The following is a 20,835-nucleotide window of genomic DNA, read 5'->3' as shown; positions in this document are numbered from 1 at the left end:
AAGGACTTTCACTTAGAGTTTCTATACTCAATCTTAAGGGTCAAACTTCCTAAGTTTCCTGCGGTTCGTACCGCTCTGATACCAATTTGTACACCCCACTTTTCTAACTCTTAATTACCTCTCTAAATAGTATTTAACATAATCTAAGTAGTGGAAAACTAGATAATAAGTAGTGGGAGTGTCACCGCCACAACCACCACTATTGGTGATTGCACAGGCTAAAGGGGTAAAACTATAACATAAGATTAAATTTGGGTACTAAAAATAAATACTGAAGAGTAAGGGGGAAAACGTCACCCCAAAACAGTCTACAACATCATCATAAAGTTTAAGGTCATAAGTCTAAATCCATAATGTCATCACAAATAAAACTGGAGATTAGACAGCTCAAACTAAGAGACTAATCTAACTCGATCTCTTCTCACTGCTGGGCCCACCTGAAAGGGGTTTTGCAAGCAAGACATAGACAAACAGGAAAACACCCGTTAGCACGAAGCTAAGTATAACCACACTCAACCCTGTAAAACATTCTAGCATACACTTTGAAAACATTTGATATCTTTATAGCAATAAGCTAATCTCAAAACATCTATAGTTTATCATATTCTTTCTAAAAGCTTGCACCTTATAATATCAGCTGGCATGCTTATATATGCATAAAATTGATCACATAAATTCATTAACACATAGACTTCTCAATTAGCTTATCAAGCAATTCATACTTACAGATAGGATCATGCTAAAGACTATATAACAAGTGTTCACATTGCTTTCATGCTCTTAACATATAACTTATTAAGTTAAACTTATACTACATCACAATAATCATGCTCAAAGAATATCTCAAGTTACACTTCTCATTAAACAATCTTTTATGATGCTATATTCGTATACAATCATAGATAACATTATGCTCATGCTTCTTATGCAATCTAGTGCAACAATATATTCATACTCATATACAATCTCGTGCAACAATATAATCATACTCTTATGCAATCTAGTGCAACAATATACTCATTTTCTTATGCAATCTCGTGCAACAACATAATCATACTCTTATGCAATCTAGCGCAATAATATACTCATGCTCTTACGCAATCTCGTGCGCCAATATAACCATACTCTTAGGCAATCTAGCTTTACAAGTAAGGATATGCACATTCATCAGTTATAATTACGCATATAAAGATACTAGCATACACCCTAAGGTCACATGATTATTTCACATCAATCACATCAGTATTCAACCATTATATCAACACATAAGCACACTTTGGTGGTGCCGCAGGACCAATCGCATGCTCATACGTGAGGGTCAGCGCATATAGCTCTGACACGGCCCCAAAGCACCCTGCCTTGTTGTAACACCCCAGATTTTCAAGACATTTTAAAACTTATAATAAAGGTAGAATCTTATTAAATCCCAAGATATAATACAGGCGTTCGGGGTGCTATGCCACACCTGGGCTAGAGAACCCAAGTGCACAGGCTAACTAACTAATAACCTCAAATCGTAATTACATAAACATGGCACGCAGGCCGAAGGGGAATTAACTACTTCTACTTTTCCAAGATCTAGCGCGCTCCAGTGGCTTAATCTTCGGTGCCTGAATGCCAAATATATCTGTTCAGCGAGAGATGCTGGTAACCCACTCCAACGCGTTGAAATACAATACATATAGAGATATATATAGATATACGAAAACCATTTTGAGCATGAAGATATATCCTACGAACTCTAGCTTTGAAACCGGGAATGACTCGATAGATAAGGCCAGACACAAGCAACAGTTATAACAGTCATAAGCAGTTCACAACAGATAAGGCAGCTAAGGTAAAGTATAAACAGTAATCACAACCCATCATAAACAATCCCCCAATATGAAACCCATAGTCACATTCCCAAGGCACTCATAATCACAACTCATCCATATCACAACGCATAATGCACTTTGTTGGCGCCACAGGACCAATCGCATGCCCATACATGAGGGTCAGCGCATATAGCTCTGACACGGCCCCGCAGCACCATGCCCCGTATCGCAACACGGGGAGGTCGATCGCAACCGACCGATGAACCGCAGCTCATCATAATGTTTGATCGCAACCAAACAGTGGACCGCAGCCCAAGAGAGTGTCATCTGACCGCAGCCAGGAAAAATGACGAACCGCAGCTCGTATAGAAACGTTTGATCGCAACCAAACGGTGGACCGCAGCCCAAGAGAATGTCATCTGACCGCAGCCAGGAATGCCGATCTGACCGCAGCCAGCTTCTGAACCGCAGCTCAGGACAACCAATCCGATCGCAACCGAATTGGGGTAACACACAAACATATAACATAGCAAGCACATGCAACCCACATTACACATTGGGAAGGGGGGATAAAACGTATAACAAAACCTGCGCGTGATCCATCACATACTAAGAATAGTCCTAAGGGGTTCATACTTCTTACACCTAGGTCAACGGGATACCAATTCGACTAGCATGCAATATACTAGACTCGTAAACCTACGAACGGTACCCGAAACATCTAACTAGACATAGGCACGACAAACGGGGTCCGTTGGGACACCACGGGGAACGGGGAAACATCAAACGGGAAAGCCGGGAACCCGAGGTAGGGTGTAAACCAGCGGGTAGCCGGTGGGTGGGGGTTCACCCGCCGGCTGCCACTGTTCCGGGCAGCGGGTGCCCGGCGGGCAGCTGCCCGCCCGCCGGCTGCCCGCTGCCGGCGTTGCCCAAAAGGGCGCGGGTAGGTGGCGGGTCCCCTACCCCCCACTGACTCGTAACACACAATTTCGCCCCGGGAACGATTGTGGAACCCGAAACCATGCTTAGACACTTTCCAACGCAATTAACGATAACACGTAGACAATTAACGGATTAAATACAAGAAACGAATGGCACTTAACCCATCATGCTTTCCCGAGCATAATCAACACCCAAACATGCGATTTCCCACCCGATAACCCAAGAATCAAAGCATACTGTACAACCTAGGGTTCTAATCACTTTTATATCAACAAGAATACGATACGTCTTCTAATTGCAAGATTTGGTAAGAACAACACATAATCATCCAGGATCCCAATTAATCATCAAGAACACCATAATTAACAAGAACAACACATAATCATCAAGAATCCCAAATTAATCATCAAGAACATCATAATTATCAAGAAACTCCCAACATCAAGATCATCAAGATTCCTCATGGAATCATTATATCAACATCAATAATAATCACAATAATTCGCCATTCACAATAATATGGGGGAAACCCTAAGGGGAAATCATAACTATGAAAATAGGTTTTGGGTGGTGAGAGATTACTGTGGTGGGGATTCTAGATGCCCTCTAAGTTCTCTATTTATATGCTATGGGGTTTAATTCTCCTAGGATTAGGTATTGGGCTTTAGGGATGGGGGTCCACGGACCATGGTGGGCTTAAAGCTAATTAATCATTGTGATTTATTTCTTTTCTTTCTGGGTAGATGGCTAATTAATTAATTGGTTTTAGGACTCGTAACATGGGGTGTTACACTTGTACCGCAGCACAAGGGGATTGATCGCAACCAATCGATGAACCGCAGCTCATATAGTAACGTTTGATCTCATCCAAACGGTGGACCGCAGCCCGAATAGTTTGTATTTCTGATCGCAACAAGATTGATGAACTGCAGCTCATTTATAACGTGATCGCAACCAAACGGTGGACCGCAGCCTTATATATATATATATATATATATATATATATATATATATATATATATATATATATATATATATATATATATATACCTGACCGATCGCAACCGGCCTGGTTAACAGCCGATGGTTCTCAAGCCATCCAACTGCCTGTATTGCCAATTGATCGCAACCAATTGGGGTATCATGTACACATAACACATAGCGAAACACATGCAACCCACATTAACACAGAGGGAGGGGGAAAACATGTATATAAAACTTATGCGTGGTCAACCACATTACTAGAGATATGCCTAAGGGTATCATACATCTTTCACCTAGACCAACAAGATACCAATTCGACTAGCATGCAACACATAAGACTCTTTTATCCTACGAACGGCACCCGAAACATCAAACTAGACTCATGCACGACAAACGGGGTCAAATGGGACACCACAAGGCACGGGGAAACATCAAATGGGGAAAACAACCAATTTCCAGCGGGTCCCCTCTTAGCTTTAATTAGCTTATCAAGACAAAAACATAGAATTGCATATAAATAGAGCCAAAGAAAAATATTATAGCAAGGAAAATATGTTTTGTTGAGACATGGGTTACCTCTTAGCCTTAATTAGAATCCTTGGCTACTTAGGTTCTTTCTCTTAGATTTGCTCTTCTTGATTTCTCCTACGTTTGGTGATTGGGGAATTCTTTAGAATTCTTGTGTGGTGGAAACTATTGTGGTGTGAAATCTAGGGGCCTCCTATGTCCTTATATATATCAAGAGTCCTAATTAGGGTTTGAATGCTAGGGATTTACTTATTCTATTCCTTATAGGACTAAGGGTTTGCTTTAAGAATAAGGGTCCATGGTCTATGGTGGACCCTCCCTAAATAATTAAGGGAATTCAATTCTCTTTTAAGGGTAAGTAATTAAATAATTAGTTTGGGCGTAACACGGGGTGTTACACACTCCGCCCCTAACGGAAAGCTTTGTCCCCGAAGCTTAGATTCGCTGAGTTGACCATCCTTCATTATCCTATGGTTTCGTCTCAGTTACCTTGTGTGAAAAGTTCGGGGTAGCGTTCACTCATGGCATCTTTAAGTTCCCATGTTGCCTCTTCGGTCCCGTGATTGGACTAGAGGATCTTTACCATTTCTATGGTCCGTTGCCGAGTGGCCCTTGTCTTAGTGTCCAGGATCATTACGGGTTTCTCCTCGTAAGTTAGTGTGTCGTCCCGGCTTACGGCCTCGGGTTGTAACACGTGACTTGCATCGTGCAAGTATTTCTTTAACTGCGATATGTGGAACAAGTTGTGCACCCGTTCCAGCTCGGCGGGTAAGGCGAGGCGGTAGGCCATGTTCCCGACTTTCTCTAAGATTTCGTAGGGACCAATGTATCGGGAACTGAGTTTCCCCTTCTTTCTGAACGTCCTCACCCCCCGAGTGGGTGAGATTTTTCTCCAAACCTTCTCTCTTGCGGAGAATTCGGCCTGCTTCCTACCCAGGTCGGCGTAGGACTTCTGGCGATCCTGGGCGACCTTCATTCTTTCTTGTATGCGTTTGACTTTAGTTATGGTGTCCTGTAGGTATTGTGGTCCCAGGGTTACTGGATTGACCATGTCTTCCCCACATATGGGTGTCCTACATTTTTGACCATATAGTGCTTTGTAGGGAGCCATGCGGATGCTTGCGTGATAGCTGTCGTTGTAAGAGAATTCGATAAGGTCTAGGTGTTCTTCCCATGTCCCCTGGAAGTCTCATGCAGGCTCGTAGCATGTCTTCGAGAGTTTGAATTGTCCTCTCGGTCTGGCCATCGGTAGTGGGGTGGAAGGCGGTGCTCAAGCTTAGTCTCGTCCCCATGGCCGTCTATAGAGATTTCGAGAATTGTGAGAGGAATCTGGGGTCCCTATCAGAAACAATGTTTTGGGGGATTCCGTGGTATTTCACTACCCGGCTTAGGTAGGCCCTAGCTAGTTGTGTCATTGTCCAGGTTTCTTTCATGGCAATGAACCGTGCCGTGCTGTTTTGGTTAGTCGGTCCACTATCACCCAGATTTTATCCTTCCCTGCTGGTGTTGTGGGTAAACCTCCTACGAAGTCCATGGATATGGAATCCCACTGTAACACCCCCGATTTTTAAGACTTTTTTCGAACTTATAATAAAGATAGATTCTTATTAAATCCCAAGATATAAATACAAGCGTTCGGGGTGCTATGCCACACCTGGGCTAGAAAACCCAAGTGCACAGGCTAACTAACTAATATCCTCAGAACGTACATAAGTAAACGTGGCACGCAGGCCAAAAGGAAGCTATCTACTTCTATACTCCAAGTTCTAGCGCGCTCCAGTGACTTAATCTTCTGTGCCTGAAAGCCAAATATATCTGTTCAGCGAGAGATGCTGGTAACCCACTTCAACGCGTTAAAATACAATACATATAGAAATATATATAAATATACGAAAACCATTTGAGCATGAAGTTATATCCTACGAACTCTAGCTTTAAAACCGGGAATGACTCGACAGATGAGGCCAGACACAAGTAACAGTTATAACAGTCATAAGCAGTTCACAACATATAAGACAGATAAGGCAAGGCATAAACAGTAATCACAACCCATCATAAGCAATCCCCAATATGAAACCCATAGTCACATCCCCAAGACACTTCATCCATATCACAACACATAACGCACTTTGTTGGCGCCACAGGACCAATCGCATGCCCATACATAAGGGTCAGCGCATATAGCTCTGACACGGCCCCGCAGCACCTTGCCCCGTATCGCAACACGGAGGGGTCGATCGCAACCGACCGACGAACTGCAGCTCATCATAATGTTTGATCGCAACCAAACAGTGGACCGCAGCCCAAGAGAATGTCATCTGACCGCAGCCAGGGAAGAGGACGAACCGCAGCTCTTATAGAAACGTTCGATCGCAACCAAACGGTGGACCGCAGCCCAAGAGTATCAATCTGACCGCAGCCAGCTTCTGAACCGCAGCTCAGGATAACCAATCCGAAAGCAACCGAATTGGGGTAACACACACACATAACACATACCAAGCACATGCAACCCACATTACACATCGGGAAGGGGATAAAACGTATAATCAAACCTATGTGTGATCCATCACCTACTAAGAATAGTCCTAAGGGGTTCATACTCCTTCCACCTAGGTCCACGGGGTACCAATTCAACTAGCATGCAATGTAATAGACCCGTAAACCTACGAACGGTACCCGAAACATCAAAGTAGACATAGGCACGATAAACGAAGTCCGTTGGGACACCACGGGGAACGGGGAAACATCAAACGGGGGAGCCAGGGTAGGTGGCGGGTCCCCTACCCCCCACTGACTCTTTTTCATCAAATACGCCCCGGGAACCGTTATGGAACCCGAAACCATACTTAGACACTTTACAACGCAATTAACGACAACACGTAGACAATTAACGGATCAAATACGAGAAACGAACGGCACATAACCTATCATGCTTTTCTAAACATAATCAACACCCAAACATGCGATTTCCCCACCCGATAATCCACGAATAATATCATACGATACAACCTAGGGTTCTATTCACTTTTATATCAACAAGAATACGATTCGCCTTCTAATTGCAAGATTCGGTAAGAATAACACATAAACCTCAAGAACATCACACAATCATCAAGAACAGTGCATAATCATCAAGAATCCCAATTAATCGTCAAGAACATCATAATTATCAAGAAACTCCCAATAACAAGATTATCAAGATCCCGTATGGGATCATCACATCAACATCAATAATAATCATAAAATCTCGCCATTCACAATAACATGGGGGAAACCCTAAGGGGGAATCATAGCTATGAAAAATAGGTTTTGTTGAGACATGGGTTACCTCTTAGCCTTAATTAATTCCTTGGCTATGAAGGATCTTTCTTTAAGCTTTCTTGATTTCTTGATTTCTTCTAGGGGAATTCTTGGAGCTCTTTCGGTGGTGAGAGATTATTGTGGTGGGGATCCTAGATGCCTTCCAAGTTCCCTATTTATATGCTATGGGGTCTAATTCTCCTAGGATTAGGTATTGGGCTTTAGGGATGGGGGTCCATGGACCATGGTGGGCTTAATGTTAATTAATCATTATGATTTATTTCTCTCCTTTTTGGGTAGATGGCTAATTAATTAATTGGTTTTAGGACTCGTAACACGGGGTGTTACACCCACTTCCCTCGGGGTAACACCTCGTGTTATGACCCCTAGACCCAAGTAATTAAATAATCACTCGGCCCAAAAAGGGGGTCAAAATCGACTAATTAACTAAAAAGGGGTCCACCATGGTCTGTGGGCCTCTATCCCTAAAGACCAACCCCTTAGTCCTATAAGAAATAGAATTAGTAAACCCATGCCACATAGACCCTAGAATTCACACCACAAATAATCTCTCACCACACAAGAAAGTTCCAAGAACTCCCTTAGGAGAAGATATGCTCTTGATGATTGATAAGATGATTTATGTACTTTCTTGATAATCTTGATGATATTGATGTTGAAAAGAAGTTCTTGATTTTGATATAATGATTCTTGACGAATCTTGATATTCCTTGATGTTAGAGATAAATTGTGATCTTGATGATTCGGGTGGGATTAGAGCCCTAGGTGGGATTGGGAATTTGTGTTGGGATGTTCTTGTTATATATTTGGATGGGAATTCGCATGTTCGGGTGTTGTTTACGTTTAGAAGTCATAACAGGATAAGTTCTACGTAATTCTTGCTTTTGATCCGTTAATTGTCTACGTGGTGTCGTTAATTGCGTTTAAAAGTGTCTAAGCATGGTTTCGGGTTCCACGAAGGATCCCGGGACGAATTTTTGATAAATGAGTCAGTGGGGGGTAGGGGTACCCGCCACCTACCCGCTGCCCGAAGATCACCGCCGGGCAGCGGGCAGGCGTCCGCCCGCCGACAACCCGCTGCTGGGCAGTGATCTCCTGCGGGCAGCCGGCGGTTGATCCCTCACGTCTACCAAACTCGGTAACGCTAAGGCGACAATCTGCAAGTGTATAAAACTATCCCAAAACATCAATCTAACTACATTGGGCGCACAGGCCACAAAAACCACAAGACAAAGGTGCTCAGCTACCAGGCTCTAGACATCGCGCTCGTCTAAACATCACCTGAAAGATACAAAGATAAACATGGGACGACGCCCGGTCAGCGATAATGCTAGTAACCCACCAATATCGTTAAGTATCATACATAGGTAGATATAAGATATAAAAACCATTTTCGAAACGGAATACATAAGTATATAAGTTAAAAGCCAAGATCGAAAGACAACACAAGACTCATCACTCTCAAAGATAACACCGGGAACACATCCCAAACCACAAAGGTTAACCACAACACGAAGGAAATACAACTCACCCATGGCAACACATGCCCTTGTGACTACACACGTCACAAGAAAGAGAACTCACCACAATGGCTACACAAGCCCTCGTGACATCACCCATCACGAGTTGATATGCCTTCCTTATGCCATGTTCCAACCTTATGGCTATCCCCAACCTTATACCTTCTTCCACCATTACCTCCAGGACCCCTGTACAGCCAAGTCCAACCTTATTCCGCCAGGACCGTCATCCCCCACCAACAACCCGCCTATAAGACCACCAATTTCATAGTACACGAGGTACCGTACACACACATGGCACACATGCCCGGATAACACATGTTATCCCCCAATCACGTGAACCTTTCTCGAAGGAACACAGCTCCATAATCACGTCACGGACACCACGAGGACCGCTGCAATACCTTGGTGACCAGATTCCCATACCACTAATCGTGCAATCCAGGTAAAGCCACACACGCACAACAACTCACACGAGTCAAGCAACGGATTACAAAGAAGGTATGAAACATACTCAATCAAGGAATGGGTCACCACCCAACGACAACAACGATGTATAACACAAGTTAACATCAACCACACGGAAGGTACGAACAACACACACGCTAGCATTAAGACAACAAACTAGCATGCTTAACAACGGGGAAACTCAAGATAGTTCCGAGGAACACACAATACATCTCTTGGTTCAACGAAGCACAATGTTGAACATCAAGAAGACGCTCAAATAATTCGACAAAAGAACAACGGGAAGTCAAAAGATCAAATACCGAGACAACCGAATCACGCGGAACAAATCCCACTCCAACTCCAACCATGTACCCGCGGGTGGACCCACGGGTAGTGCCTAACCCGTGGTTCCGCCCGCGGGAACAATATCCCACGAAGCTGTGTACCCGTGGGTAGGCCGGCAGGTGGTGCCCCTCCCGCCGTTCCGCCCGCGGGAACATACCTGTTCCACAACTAATCCCTTCGGGGATTTTCTTCTCCAAACACAAATTCAAGTCCAAAACATGCCAAATCTCACCATATACAACAAAATGACTTGAATCATGGAAAATGCCAAGCAATGGCACAAAAGAACCCTAAACACAAGCTCTAGATATGCAATATCACAGGATAAATGCATAAACCCTCACATTTCATAGCAAAAAACAAGTAGAATCCAATAAATCACATATAGGTAAGTAAAATTGGTTTTGTAGAGCATGGGTTACCTCTTGTAGACCAAAAGACTTCACTTAACACCACAACAAGCTCCCCACAAAGCTTACTTAGCTTCTCAAACCCACTTCAAGATCAAACTAAAAGATCATAAAGATCCTACCTTTAAGAAAAAGACAACTAAGATGGAACCAAAAAGACTAGACAAGCTTAGATCTTACCCTCCTAGATGCCCAAATAGGTGAAAGGTTGAATCTTGGAAGCAAAACTTGGAATCTTGAAAAGGGTCTCAATTTGGCTTGAAGAATAACCTATTCTTCTTTTCTAGAGAGAAGATGGATATATTTTGTAAGGATTGTGAGGAATGAAATGAAGAAGTCTTCTAGGTTTAGGTTTGAATACTAACTCTTTATGAAAAGACAAGGATACCCTTACTGAGCTTTAGAAAGTGTAAGGAACAAGGGAACTCCTCTCAAAGCACAAGGTACAACACAACTTAAAGATTGACTAGTCAAATACTAGTCCTTGAGTATTAAAAAATCAGGATTTTAGGAATCAATTCCTCAAAAGAATTTGAATTAATTACTCAATTAATTCATGGATTGAAATGTGGATTTTTGGGGTGTCACATCCTCTCCCCCTTCAAAGAAACAACATTGTGACAAGAAGTTCAAGAATAACTCTTTTGGTCAAAAACTCGAAAAGAACTCACAAGGATTCCAAAGCAAAGAAGAAGGCATTTCGAATTCAAAGATTGGTCAAGAGTTTAACAAACGGATAGATTGAGCATCAAAAACTCTAACCTCACCAACTTCTACACAACAAACAAGAACCAAACAACTAACCCCAAACGCCAACTTACTTAGCTAGCTAACAACCAGACAACAAGCAAAACAAACAAGCATGCAAAGCAAACAACAACCTAACGCCAAGCTAACAACGGCTAAGAAGAAAGCAACAAAGTAACAAGAAGAAAACAAACAGGCGAACGGAACAACCACAGCACAAGCTAGAACTCTTCGCTCTCCGACTCCTCGGCATCTTCAGACTCTTCCTCTTCCTCTTCGTCTCTACGGCTAGAACTAGCTTCAAACTGATCCAACCTCTGATGCATTGCGACAAACTGCGCCATCATAAACGCGAAACCCTCGGCGATCATGCTATTCTGCTGACGAAGCAAGGCGACAACGCACTCCTCATGCGCCACGACATCATGCCCTCTCTTCGTGCGAGTTTCACTTCTTCTCCGGTTTTCCTCACTGTCTGAATCACTTTCTTCAGCTTCGGCGGCCTCTGGTGCTTCTACTTCCTCTTCAACTTCTTCGTCACCGCCCAAACTCTGGACTGCGAGGCTCAACTTCCCGGCAGGGATTCCAAGCTCGGTAGCTAACTCTGCCCGCTCATCAGGTGCTTTCCTTGTAACCTCTTCGAGCGTGATGTACTCACCATCATCCAACTGGAACAAATTACAACTCCGGAGATTGGCGGCATCCAACACCATCTTTCCCACGGCCTTCGGGAGACAACCATCCACACTAACACCTTTCCTAACCAAGATCCAGCTCAGCACCATCCCATAAGGCAAACTCTTCCGATTGTGATCCCGGCAAAACACCATGTGTTGCAACATCAAAGCAGGCAGGTTGAACTTAACTATGTTCTTCAGACAGAAAGCAAAGGTGCACTCCAACTTACCCAACAAACTGCTCTTGTTGTTATTAGACAACAAACAATCTGACACCAACATCACCAAGATCTTTTGCTCAGCAGACAACCACTTCTTCTCCGGCCTAGAGGCTTGAGTGAAACCACTCGTACGGCCTAGCAAGTAGCTCAAATAGTCACGGTAACCCATGGTATCCGTACTAATCCAAGAATGACCACTGTACTGAGCCGCTCCGGTAGCAGACAAACTCAATAACTGAGCCAACCTCTTCTCAGAAAGCACAACTTTCACACCTCTCACCTTAGAGGTGATCTCAAGCCTTTCTCCTTCCTTCGTCACAACCATGTGACGGTAAAACTCTTTCACCAAACTCGGGAAAGTCTCGGCCCTTATTGCGAGAAACCCATCCAACAAACCTTGAAACTTAAGCAAATCCAACAAGGAACTTGAAAAAAATTCCGGATCAAAAGCTTTACCTTCAAGCACAAGGTAGTGGGCATCCACCAATTTCGCTTTCCTAGCCAAACTTGACCTTCTAGGCATGGTGGGAGATGATCCAAAGCTCAACAAACAAAGCCCAGAACTTATTCTTTACATCCACACTCTCGCTGCTCCTCTCTCTCTCTCTCTCTCTGTCTCTCTCGCGCTCTCTCGTCGACACAACAACAGCAGCTCGGCGGCGGCGGCGGTGCGGCAAAGCTCTGGCGATGGACGAGGCGACGGTGTGGCGGTTCCGTGGTGGCCGGAGACGGGTGGAAAGGTGCTATGGGTTGGGTACTCTCATGGGTAGAGAAGAGAAGAAGAGAAGAAGAAGAAAAGAGAATTTGGGGATTTAGGGATTTGGGAGAGAAATTGGGGAAAAGATGATTAAATTTGGGAATTTTGGGTAAAGTGGGAAATTATGGATGAAAAGGAATTAGAATTGGGTAGGTTTTAAGAAAGATAATTAGCTTAAGTGGTTTAGAAGTTGGGTAGAAAAGAAATAGGCTAGGGTTTGAAACTCAAAGACTACAATTAAACTTTAGGCTTGATTTTTAGGATGCAAAGGAAGAATTTTGGCAAGAATTTTGCTATTTCCAAATGTGAAGAATACTTGGAAAATTTAGGGAGCTCACAAGGAATTGTTGTAAGAACAACCAAGTGTAGGGATCGAAGAATTGGGCTAAGCACAAGATATTCCAAAGGATAGATGGCTACTCCACAACAAGATTGAAATGCCAACTAAAGAAAGCACTTAGCAAGAAAAGAGTCTATACTAAGCATCCAACGAATTACTAACAAGGAAAGCATGCCAAGGAGTGCCAAAGAAAGACAACTACGAAACACAAGATAGCACTCAAGGCAACAAAGAACACAACACTCTCGGGAAACAAGGTTAGGCTCGAAAACAAGGGTTACCTGCCAAATCTTCCTCCACCAGACCCTCCGACTCCGCCTGCGAACGCGCCATCACGAAGACTCTTCCAGGAGGTCTAGCTCCAACAGCTCCACGAACTGGACCAGCTCCCAATGCTCCTAGGGCTCCCGGGGGTGGCGGCAATGCTCTCTGGCCAGCTAACAAGGGACACTCCGCGATCTTGTGACCAGCAACTCCACAACGGAAACACCTAAACGCTTGGCCTTGACAACCTTGGCCAACGTGCAACTTCCCACATCTTCGACAAACAGCCGACTTAGCTTGATCCCGGTGCTCCATTCTGGCAGGTCCTTGAGAAGAAGATGATGCAACTGTAACACCCCGTGTTACGGCCTTCAATCCCGGATTAATTATTTAATTAATCCCGTTAATAATAATTAAATATGATTTAATTATGTTAGGTTCCCCTTTAATTAATTAATAAGGTCCACCATGAACCGTGGACCCTTGCCTAAATTAGAGTCCTAAGCCTATTAGGAATAAAGAATGTGAACCTTTTACTATTCGGATTCTAACTAGGAATCCTAGACCTAGTTATCTATTAGGAATAAAAGAAGTAGGCCTTTTACTATTCAGATTATGATTAGGAATCCCTTTAATTAATTAATATGGTCCACTATGGGCCATGGACCCTTATCCCTAAAACAAACCCTTAATCCTATAACGAATAGGATTAGTAAACCCATACCACTCAGGCCCTAATTAGGAGTCTTAAATATATAAATAGGGATATAGGAGGCACCTAGATCTTTCACCACAATAATCTCTCACCACCCAAAGATTTCCAAGAATTCCCTTAGGAGAAATCAAGAAATCAAGAAAGCTTAAAGAAAGACCCTTCATAGCCAAGGAATTAATTAAGGCTAAGAGGTAACCCATGTCTCAACAAAACCTATTTTCATAGTTATGATTTCCCCCTTAGGGTTTCCCCATATTATTGCGTATTGATGAATTATGATGTTATTATTGGTGATTGGTGTGATGATCCCATGGGGGATCTTGATAATCTTGATATTAGGAGATTCTTGATAATTATGGTGTTCTTGATGATTATATGGAGTTCTTGATGATTATATGATGTTCTTGATAGTTGTGTGATGTTCTTGATGTTTATGTGTTATTCTTACTGAATCTTGTAATTAGAAGACGAATCGTATTCTTGTTGGTATAAAAGTGATTAGAACCCTAGGTTGTATCGTATGATATTATTCTTGGTGTATCGGGTGGGGAAATCGCATGTTTGGGTGTTGATTATGTTTAGAAAAGCATGATAGGTTATGTGTCGTACGTTTCTCGTATTTGATCCGTTAATTGTCTACGGGTTGTTATCAATTACGTTTTAAAGTGTCTAAGCATGGCTTCGGGTTCCACAAAGGTTCCTGGGGCGTTTTTGTGATGAAAGAGTCAGTGGGGGTAGGGGACTTGCCACCTACCCGCTGTCAGAATGGACATCTCCGGCAGCGGGCAGGCAGCTGCCCGCCGGTGACCCGCTGCTCGGAACAGTGCTTACCGGCGGGCAGCCGGCGGGTGGCCCCCCACCCACCGGCTACCCGCTGGAAATTTCCCCCATTCGGGATTCCGGCTTCCCCGTTTGATGTTTCCCCGATCCCCGTGGTGTCCCAAACGGACTCCGTCTATCGTGCCGTGTCTAGTTTGATATTTCGGGTACCGTTCGTAGGTTTATGAGTCTTATATATTGCATGCTAATTGAATTGGTATCCTGTTGACCTAGGTGGAAGGAGTATGCACCCGTAGGACTATCCATAGTATGTGAAGGATCACGCATAGGTTTTGTTATACGCTTTCTCCCCCTTCCCAATGTGTAATGTGGGTTGCATGTGCTTGTTATGTGTTATGTGTGCATGATACCCCAATTCGGTTGCGATCGGATTGGTTATTCCTGAGCTGCGGTACAGAAGCTGGCTGCGGTCAGATTGATACTCTTGGGCTGCGGTTCACCGTTTGGTTGCGATCAAACGTTTCTACAAGAGCTGCGGTTCATATTTCCTGGCTGCGGTCAGATGACATTCTCTTGGGCTGCAGTCCACTGTTTGGTTGCGATCAAACATTATGATGAGTTGCGGTTCATCGGTTGGTTGCGATCGACCCCTCCGTGTTGCGATACGGGGTAGGGTGCTGCGGGGCCGTGTCAGAGCTATATGCGCTGACCCTCATGTATGGGCATGCGATTGGTCCTGTGGCGCCAACAAAGTGTGCTTGTGTGATGAGATATGGACGAGTTGTTGTTATGAATGTCTTGGGGATCGTATATGTTGGGTTATGGATATTAATTGTGCTCAGCTTTATCTGTCTTGCCTGTTGTGAACTGTATATGTGTGATATAACTGTTGTCTGTGCTTAGCCTTATCTGTCGAGTCATTCCCGGCTTTAAAAGCTAGAGTTCGTAGGATATATCTTCATGCTCAAAATGGTTTTCGTATATCTATATATATCTCTATATGTATTGTATTTCAACGCGTTGGAGTGGGTTACCAGCATCTCTCGCTGAACAGATATATTTGGCTTTCAGGCACAGAAAATTAAGTCACTGGAGCGCGCTAGAACTGGAGCGTAGAAGTAGAATAGTTTCCCTTTCGGCCTGCGTGCCATGTTATGCATTTACATTCCTGAGGATATTAGTTAGTTAGCCTGTGCACCTGGGTTTTCTAGCTCAGGTGTGGCATAGCACCCCGAATCTCTGTATTATACTTTGGGATTTAATGAGATTCTATCTTCTTATTATAAGTTTTAAAAGTCTTAAAAATCTGGGGTGTTACAACAACTCTAGCCGGGAAACTCGGTCGGGGCTTCTTGAAGGCAGAAGGAACTCCGCTCTCAACTCTCTTCTTGGCTAGCTCAAACGAACTCTTCTGAAGCTGCTGCACGCGATACAGATCCGCGGCACTCAGATACGCATCCTTGAGAGAACTTGGCCTAGTCACCGTCAGCGCTTTTCGTGCCTCATAATTCAGACCGGCATCAAAATGCTCAACCTTGGCAAGGTCCGTAGGCACAAGCATCCTTGCGAAGCGCGCTAGCTCTAGGAACTTCTTGTGGTACTCCACCACAGATAAGGGTCCCTGCTGTAGATGAAGGAACTCATCAAACATGGCTGCACGCACATGTGCAGCATAGAACCTTTCACGCATCCGGTCCTTAAGAGTTGTCCAACAAAACTCTAGTTCTTCAATAAGAGCCGGGCCCTCATGGATCCACCACAAGTCCGCTTCTTGACAGAAGTAGAACGCTGCCAGTTCTATTCTCCTTTCTTCAGGGCAGCCTACCACGGAGAAAATCTTATCAAACACCCGTAGCCACTCTTCAAGGACTACAAGGTCTTCACCGCCAGCAAAGGAAGGCGGCCGATGACTCGACGAGTATTGTCCCAAGAATTGCTCTCAATGTAAAGATAGAGATGGATCGAAATACCTTAAACCTCACGAGAAACCCTTTGTCTCGAATCCTCAAAGTCTTGAAAGAATCCCATTGTAGCTTCAAGTACCTCGATGATGCAATCTTCAATCAACTAGAGTCGGATCTAGTTTCCTTCGATTCAAGAACGAGTCCACGAACCTAAATCTAAGGTTGAAGAAAGAAAGATTGATTCGAGTCCACGAATCAATTTGCTAGTCGAGTCCACGAATAGCCACTAATTGAATCCACAATTAGCCATAAGGTTTCTTACACAAGTGTAAAGAAAAACTTAAGAATTTTATTGAATTGGAGCCTCCTCGAAACTGATATGGATGTGCCCTATTTATAGGTATAGGGGCAGCATCCTAAATACAATAGGAAAAAGAGTCCTAAACCTAATCTAGAAAACAAGTAAATAGAGTCCTATTTAGAAATGGGTTTAAGGAATCCCTTCTAAATACTAACTAGTGTTTTCTCTTTAATTCCAAACAATTTAAAATAATGATGACCACAAATAATAAAGCTGATTTGGGCCTTGGATCTTGTGATTGGCCCAATTTGTACTCTTAATGGATCTTCATTATGTTGGGCCGCATCATTTGGACTTGGGCCTTGTGATTGGCCCAATTGGTACTCTTGATGGATCTTCATTATGTTGGGCCGCATCAGAGGCGGCGCATCGTGATTGTTGATCAATAGAGCTTCACTGAGCGTCTACATGGTCTGAGTCAGCTGATGCAGATTCTAAGCTAGCTGCTCATTGGTCGGGGTCTCTGGGGTGCGAGCACGAGGACGAGGAGGCATCGCGGCTTCTACAACAACAACACGATAAGAGAAACAACAAAAAGAGAATAGAAACAACACACAGCTCACCATGCAACCTAGAGTCCTAAGCCTAACACTTAGCTTCTTAAGGTCGCCTAGAGGTCTCAAAACACACTTAACCACTTAGAAAGTCTAGACTTAACTCTTCCTAGGCTCTAAACCTAGGCTCTGATACCAACTGTAACACCCCCCAAAAACAAGGCCCAAATAAAGCCCTAACACATGCAGATTAAACAACAAAAACTAGAACAGCGGAAGATAAAACGGAATCTGGATAAAAGAAATCCAACGGGGTGTTATGCCACGTCTACCGAACTCTGTAACGCTAAGGTGACAATCTTCAAGTCTATAAAACTATCCCAAAACATCAATCTAACTACATTGGGCGCACAGGCCACAAAAACCACAAGATAAAGGTGCTAAGCTACCAGGCTCTAGACATCGCGCTCGTCTAAACATCACCTAAAAGACACAAAGATAAACATGGGACGACGCCCGGTCAGCGATAATGCTGGTAACCGACCAATACCGTTAAGTATCATACATAGGTAGATATAAGATATAAAAACCATTTTCGAAACGGAATACATAAGTATATAAGTTAAAGGCCAAGATCAAAAGACAACACAAGACTCATCACTCTCAAAGATAACACCGGGAACACATCCCAAACCACAAAGGTTAACCACAACATGAAGGAAATACAACTCACCCATGGCAACACATGCCCTTGTGACTACACACGTCACAAGAAAGAGAACTCACCACAATGGCTACTCAAGCCCTCGCGACATCACCCATCGCGAGTTGATATGCGTTCCTTATGCCCTATTCCAACCTTATGGCTACCCCCAACCTTATACCTTCTTCCACCATTACCTCCAGGACCCCTATACAGCCAAGTCCAACATTATTCCGTCAGGACCGTCGTCCCCCACCAACAACCCGCCTATAAGGCCACCAATTTCATAGTACACAAGGTACCGTACACACACATGGCACACATGCCCGGATAACACATGTTATCCCCCAATCACGTGAATCTTTCTCAAAGGAACACAGCTCCATAATCACGTCACGGCCACCACGAGGACCGCTGCAATACCTTGTTGACTAGCATCCAATACCACTAATCGTGCAATCCAGGTAAAGCCACACACGCACAACAACTCACACGAGTCAAGCAACAGATTACAACGAAGGTATGAAACATACTCAATCAAGGAATGGGTCACCACCCAACGACAACAACGATGTATAACACAAGTTAACATCAACCACACGGAAGGTACGAACAACACACACGCTAGCATTAAGACAACAAACTAGCATGCTTAACAACGGGGAAACTCAAGATAGTTCCGAGGAACACACAAGACACCTCTTGGTTCAACGAAGCACAATGTTGAACACTTAGCACGATTCAAGACACCAAAGATCCTACATGGATACCTACCATATAGTTCTAGACCTACGAAACATAAAGAAGACGCTCAAATAGTTCGACAAAACAACAACGGGAAGTCAAAAGATCAAATACGGAGACAATCGAATCACGGGGAACAAATCCCACTCCAATTCCAACCATGTACCCGCGGGTGGACCCACGGGTAGTGCCCCACCCGTGGTTCCACCCGCGGGAACAATATCCCACAAGGCTGTGTACCCGCGGGTATGCCGGCGGGAGGTGCCCCTCCCACCGTTCCGCCCGCGGGAACGTACCTGTTCCACAACTATCCCTTCGGGGATTTTCTTCTCCAAACACAAATTCAAGTCCAAAACATGCCAAATCTCACCAAATACAACAAAATGACTTGAATCATGAAAAATGCCAAGCAATGGCAGAAAGGAACCCTAAACACAAGCTCTAGATATGCAATATCACAAGATAAATTCATAAACCCTCATATTTTATAGCAAAGAACAAGTAGAATCCAAAAAATCACATATAGGTAAGTAAAATAGGTTTTGTAGAGCATGGGTTACCTCTTGTAGACCAAAAGACTTCACTTAACACCACAACAAGCTCTCCACAAAGCTTACTTCTCAAACCCACTTCAAGATCAAACCAAAAGATCATAAAGATCATACCTTTAAGAAAAAGACAACTAAGATGGAACCAAAAAGACTAGACAAGCTTAGATCTTACCCTCCTAGATGCCCAAATAGGTGAAAGGTTGAATCTTGGAAGCAAAACTTGGAATCTTAACAAGTGTCTCAACTTAGCTTGAAGAATAAGCTACTCTTCTTCTCTAGAGAGAAGATGGAGATATTTTCTAAGGATTGTAAGGAATGAAATGAAGAAGTCTTCGAGGTTTAGGTTTGAATACTAACTCGTGATGAAAAGACAATGATACCCTTACTAAGCTTTAGAAAGTGTAAGGACCAAGTGAACTCCTCTCAAAGCACAAGGTACAACACAACTTAAAGATTGACTAGTCAAATACTAGTCCTTGAGTATTAAAAAATCAGGATTTTAGGAATCAATTCCTCAAAAGAATTAGAATTAATTACTCAATTAATTCAAGGATTGAAATGTGGATTTTTGGGGTGTCACATCCCCCATTCCCCGTGGTGTCCCAACGTACCCCGTTTGTCGTGCTTAAGTCTAGTCTAATGTTTCGGGTACCGTTCGTAGGATAAAAGAGTCTTACAAATTGCATGCTAGTTGATTCGGTAACCCGTCGACCTAGGTGAAAGTCGTATGAACCCCTTAGGGCGATTCCTAGTATGTGAATGGACACAAATAAGCTTAATTATATGTCTCCCCCTTCCCTACGTGCTATTATGTGCTATTGTGTGTTACGTGATGCATGACCCCAACTTGGTTAAGATCATAGTGGGCTATACGGGCGGTTGAATGGGCTGAGAACCATCTCAACTGTTAACCAGGCCGGTTAAGATCGGTCAGGTATATAAATATTATATAGGACTGAGGTCCACTATACGGGCAGTTGAATGGGCTGAGAACCATCCCAACTGTTAACCAGGCTGGTAGAGACCGGTCAGGTATATAAAGATTATATATAGGACTGAAGGTCCACATGGGCCTCGTTGATATGACCCACCGACCTGGATGCGCCAAGCGGTGTGTAGGGCTAACAAGCCGAGGAAGGCTGTAGTCCACCGACCTGAGTAATCAGGCAGTTTTTAGGGCTACGGCTGGCTGCGATCCACCGAGTGATGGGACATCGGTATGTAGGGCCGTAGTCTCCAAGGATCTTTGCCCACCTACTA

The sequence above is a fragment of the Ipomoea nil genome, unplaced genomic scaffold (assembly GCF_001879475.1).
Source record: "Ipomoea nil cultivar Tokyo-kokei standard unplaced genomic scaffold, Asagao_1.1 scaffold0480, whole genome shotgun sequence".
NCBI lineage: Eukaryota > Viridiplantae > Streptophyta > Magnoliopsida > Solanales > Convolvulaceae > Ipomoea > Ipomoea nil.
The sequence above is the reverse complement of the archived record's forward strand: the minus strand, read 5'-3'. Positions refer to the sequence as shown.